Source organism: Castor canadensis, chromosome 4 (assembly GCF_047511655.1).
Source record: "Castor canadensis chromosome 4, mCasCan1.hap1v2, whole genome shotgun sequence".
Taxonomy (NCBI): domain Eukaryota; kingdom Metazoa; phylum Chordata; class Mammalia; order Rodentia; family Castoridae; genus Castor; species Castor canadensis.
In genome coordinates, this window is record NC_133389.1 from 68923415 (window position 1) to 68929041 (window position 5627).

The 5627-nt window shown below is 43.4% G+C and overlaps 1 protein-coding gene across 5 annotated transcripts in view; it reads right to left on the reverse strand.

The window, feature by feature from the left end:
* Ankrd12 (ankyrin repeat domain 12) overlaps window positions 1-3419 on the reverse strand; it is a 149447-nt gene extending 146028 nt beyond the window's left edge. For 2 of the 5 annotated variants that reach the window (XM_020184901.2, XM_020184897.2), the window contains exon 1: window positions 3279-3419. The gene's annotated coding sequence lies outside the window, so the exon portion shown is untranslated. Of the gene's footprint in view, window positions 1-3151 lie in introns of all 5 variants that reach the window. The other 3 variants (XM_020184906.2, XM_074070425.1, XM_074070429.1) reach the window with 3 other exon arrangements.
* Window positions 3420-5627: the final 2208 nt, after the last annotated feature.

Sequence of the window (5627 nt, forward strand, 5' to 3'; positions counted from 1 at the left end):
AACTTTATATTCTTCAGGGGAATTCTGGATTTAACAACTGCAATTCTTAAAGTGTTCATAAATTGCTTTACTGAGATTAGAACTAAGTGGGGGAATCAAAAAAATGTACCTACAGGGAGCTATAATCTGTAAAATGGCAGGTGCCATTTTACACTGCCATTTTACAATAAAGTTAGGACTAAACACAAAGGTAGCCCTAACTTTAACCAACAGTTAAAGAACTGTATTTTCTTTAAAAATTGTATCAACATTTTTTATCTGTACAAAAGTGTATAGCACACAATAGGCTTTCTCTACAGTTTTCTCATTTGGCCCATCCAACAATGTTTTTGTAGATTAAGAAGTAAAATTCTGAAAGTTACTGTGGTATGTCAAAAAAAAAAAAAAAAAAAGCACTGACTGAGTGGCTTAAGTGGTAGAGGTGGTAGAGTGCCTGCGCAGCAAGCCCCAATTTCAACTCCAAGTATTGCCAAAACAACAAAACATTGTTAGGAAGTGAAAGATCAAGAACTTTAAATCCAAGCTTTCTTGTGTGTATTTCTTTCTTTTTGGGGATTGGAGTGGGAGTGGGGCTTCCTGCTTACAAAGCAGGCAGTCTACTACTTGAGCCACACCTCCAATCCATTTTGCTTTTGTTATTTTGGAGATGGTGGTCTCTGGAACTATTTTCCCAGGCTGGCTCTAATGGCAATCATCAGCCTCCCAAGTAGGTAGGATTACAGGTGTGAGCGACCAATGCTGGCTTCACATATTTTTCAATGTTCTTTCCACTACTCCATAAAACTACTTCTAAAGAAAGAGGTAAATCAGCATCTCACAGAAAAATTTCTAGGCCAAACCATAGCCTAACTTAAGTAGCTATAGACTAGGTATAAGTCATTTCACCTGAGCAGGCCTTTACTTTCTTATCTGTAAAATGAGGGACATGGATGGAGAATTTGAAGTCTAAGGAACAATTTGAGGTTGTAAAGATAAATCTTCAAGTGTACCCTTTACCGGGCACAGACATTTTACAAGTACATTTTGTTAGCAGTGAATTCCAACTCAAAATGTAGCACCAACAGCTCTTGGGCAACCTATTGAAATTATGAGAGAAATTCCTCATGCATATCTGATACATGTTACTTCAATACTTAAGTTTATACACAGGAAGCAGTCTAAACCTCTTATGAACTATGACAAAAATGACTAATTTCTTTAACCATTTTCTTTGAGTGAAATGCTCTTACCAACATAAGAATGGTTTAAAGAAAATTTACGTATTAGTCAGCTAACACCAGAAGACTGAAATATTTTACAATCATTCTTTACAGTTTTTAGATTAAAAATCTTTTCCCGTAAAGTGTTTCCCAGATATCCCAACTGGCTAACATTTCTCCAGTCAACCTCACAGGCCTATTTTCACGTTTTTCAACAACTTCTATGGAGAAAAAAAGTAACGTTGGAATCTTGATTAAAAATGAAAATCTTCTTTTTCAGTTCATTTACTGGTTGGACACTTGTCTCCAAGTAAAATGCTAGCTTTTCTTCTTGAACCAATACAACAGACTGAAAAACGTATTTTCAGCTTTCTTTCCTCTTCTATTTTTGTTCTCTTTACTCGAGTATTCTTCATGGAATACACACCACTTTTCCAGTGCTGCTTAGTTCATAAAATAAGTCTAACAATTACAAATTCTGAGTGACTACAGAAATTATAAAGCATGCTACTTTGAATTTTAATTTTCCTTCCACGAATACACTTAACACTCTGGGTTTCCTTCCAGAAAATCTTGCCCATCTCTGAACAAAATACACACCCTGAAGAGTGAAGTTTGACCTGAGTCAAGCTGTTTTGTAGACTTACAAATTTAATGCAGAAACATTCTTAAGTAGACTCTTTCTCCCAGTATCTATAATCTCCAGAAAAACCATTTCAAATCTTTATACTTTTGCTTTAAAGCCAATTAAAGACTTCTCGACAAGATTACTTAATATAACGTCTTCTTCATACTCAGTCAACGCTATCTTATTTTGCTTTTAAGCCACTTAGCATAAATAGAGCATATGTCCTGACAGTTCTTAGTTAATCTCCAGGAAAAACTCTGTGTAAGACTGAAGAAATTGAAACACATCAGTGCCCCAAATTTTTAACAGCTTCCTTGCATATATATTTTTTTAAAATAAACTTACCCCCAAATCGCTATTTTACTAGCTCGCCTTCCTTTAATAATTTACATAGACTATTCTAAAATAAAAAGGAAGAACGCAGGCTCACTTCAACTTCGGGATTAGAGAAAATCCCAAAGCGTTGCGGATCACTGGATTTGTCACATATTTCAAACACCGCGGTTTAGCCGCGGGTGTTCAGTGGAAATAACTGCTTTAAGTGTTTCCTACGGTTTCAACTGGTGCAATATCGTTAACTTCCCGTCCTAAACTGTTTCTTACTGTTATTATTAAAACAGCTGTCAGCTGGGATTCTGGAACCTCTTTGTACAATCGTTTATTCAACGCTTTGGGATCTTCGAGGACGCATAATCTCGTATTACTCCCCCAAAAAGGATCTAAGGACCCGACGCCCTCTACGAATGTCTGAACATCATTCCAACGGACACTTGAACAACGATGAGATCTGACGGCCCAATGTGGGAAGGGTAGGTCACACTGGCATTTAGGACGGAACACCGGCGCGGCCGCTCGCCTTTCCCCTGGGCTAGCAATTTCTCTCTGGCTTTCACTCACCTCTCCCCAGCCTACCATGCCTCCGACGCCCCAGCGCGCGGGCCGCTCCGAGTTGTCAGCGTCGGCGCATGCACCGCAGTAGGAGCAGGGCGCGCGCGGAGGGCGGGCGCGCCCCCGCCCTGCCGTCCGGCCCGGTGCGATGACGGCGCCCTCTCGGCCGCGCTAGCTCGCTCGCACTCGTTCCCGACCGCGCCATGTTCCGGTAGGCGGCGGCCAGAGCACCCGCACCAGCCCCCGCCCTCCCCTCGCCCGGCATTGACTCCACCTGCGCCGCGGCCCCTAGGAGCGACGGCAGGCACGACATACCCTCGCCCCGGCCACTAATGGCCTTGTCACTGTCCGGCCGACAGTGCCGAGGGCCGCGTCGGCCGGGCGGCGCCTGGTGGCTCGGGCGGGGTGGGATGGGTAGGCAAAACGTGAGCCCTACCTGGCTCTAGGGAGGGGTCGGGAACCACGCAGAACTGTGGGGTCTCCTCCCAGGCGCCGGAATCAGACTCGAAACCGCGCCCTCCTTCCTCCCTTACTGTCGCCACGCCCCCCTCGCCCGCACAGACCCTATACACAGCGGACGCAGGAGGGTTCACCCCCTGAACGAGTGCCTCCGCGTGGTCGTAGCTGTCGGTGTCTTAGTCGCCGCTGCAACCGCCCCTAACGCCGCCGCGGCCAGGCTTGAAAACATCTCCGGTCTCGGTCAGTCTCTCACCACAGCCTCCTCGCTCCCGGGCAGCGTCCCCGACGATTGGCTGCGGCACCGGCACGTGACCACAGTGGACACGTGACTCCCACGGGCACGGGACCCGCGGCGTGACCACCCCGCCCCCCGCACCCCGCCCCGCCTGCGGCTCTCAGGAGATGCCTAGCAAGTAATGACAGGGAGGCGGGACGTGCCGAGCGAAGTGGCGAGGGACGCGGCCCGGAAGTTCTTCGGCCGCCCTGGTCCGCCTCCTTTCGCCGGCTTTGCGGAGGAAGTGGAAGCGGAACTTGAGCGGCGGCGCAGGCGCCGGCGGGCAAATGGACCACAGTCTGTCTTTGCGATCACAGCATTAACTATTTCTAAAAAATCTGTGGAAATGGCGGCGGCGATGAAGAGGCTACACGTAGGGTATTCACGTTATTTTTGTAGGGCGGGGTGGCCGAGTTTGTGGGCTCGGAGGCGGGAAAACGACGTTAGGACCACGGTTTGAGGCCGAGGTCGGGGCAACCGCAGATCGCTTCGCTGTGGGGCGGACCAAAGTGGGGTTGCGTATTGGCGCGACTTTGCACCTGCGCCTCTGTCCTGCCGGCGTAGTAGCGTGCCCCTGTGGCGAGGGTCTTGGGCATGCCCTCTCCAAGCCACTCCTTCAGTGATCTTTTAAACCAAAAGTTTCAGTACATTTTCCAACATACGGTATTGAGGATTTCAAGGGAACTGCTCAGATACCAACGGAGGGTGTGTGAGAAAAATTTACTCAACAGCATCTTGTACTCCTTCTGGATTCTTTTTATAGAGAGATAAGTCTGCAGCAATCTGTACATGCCTTAACCACCCAAGGTGTTACATATATACTGACCTGAAAACCATCTCCTTCTTCGTGGGCTCTGAACTTAAGAATCAGTTTGTGCCTTAATATGTACAGTTATAGCTTAACATTGTCCTTTATGTTACTAATAAACTGAGTTTCCGTATGACGTTCAAAGAATAAATTCCAACAATTATATAAAACATTTGAGACCAGGATTTTTTTTTTTTCTTTTCCTTGGCTCCTTACTTCTTGTATACAACATTAGGTTCAATATAAATAGTGAGAGAAGTGGAATAGTGCTACATTTAACTTCGTATGTAACCATAAAATGTGAAGAAACATAGTTGTCTGTGAGAAGTCAAGAGGGCTCTAGTTTGGAAGATAATATGTTACCTTTTTGAGGACCTTGAAAAATTACTGTTATTTATTGTTTTGCAAAACTAATTTTAAAGGACACACGTCCATTTTTTAGGTATCATAATTACTAGTAAACAATTTGTTCCAAGAATAAGACCAGTGACTTTAACCTTTAAACATGATTCATCCATGTATTAAAAGTTGGCTCTTCTTTCTCTTAGTTTACAAAATTAATGTACGATAGCTAAACCATAGTTTAGTTCCGAGTTTTGGTTTTTTGAGACAGGTTCTCCCTATGTTTCCCAGACCAAGCTGGTATAGCTTCTTTTGTTAAAGTGAACTTAATAAAAGTTTTATCCTTTCTTGTAAATTGTAATATCCATTCTACTGAAGAGTATATTTTGCATGCCCACCAGCCTTTCCAACTCATGAGTATACTTTCAATTTCTTTCTCATTAATTTTTTTGTATACTTGCAGTTTTAGAAAATAACCAAAGATAATGTCAAAGTGTTTTAAATTTTTTTTAAAAATGGTAATGCTTCTAGAGAAAACTACCTTTTGCCCTTATTTTATCTACACTGGGATTAAGGTCTTACTTACCATTTGGAAATACAGTGACAACTGGGTGCTGTGAATATTAAAATGTTTAATGAAAGTACTAACATAAACGAGCCACAAAACTTGACTGTGGTTAAACGCAGGAAAGTAGGGCTGGAGGTATGGTTCAAGCAGTGGAGTGCCTGGCTGCCTGCTTTGTAAAGGTGAAGCCCTGAGTTCAAACCCTAGTCCCACCAAAAAAAAAAAAAAAAAAAGATGGGAAAGCAAAATATATTTGAAATTTGGCAGAATTTTTGCTTCACAACATCCTAATATTATTGATAAAAGTAACATGGCAATTGACCTGAATGACACTGGAGTAACTCTTACATAATAAAATATTAATAGAACTTAAAAATGGTGCTGTCATTTTAACAAAGTATTTATAACTGCAAGTTACTAGATTACCAAGATATATACAAAGCGAATAAGCAAACAAAATAAAG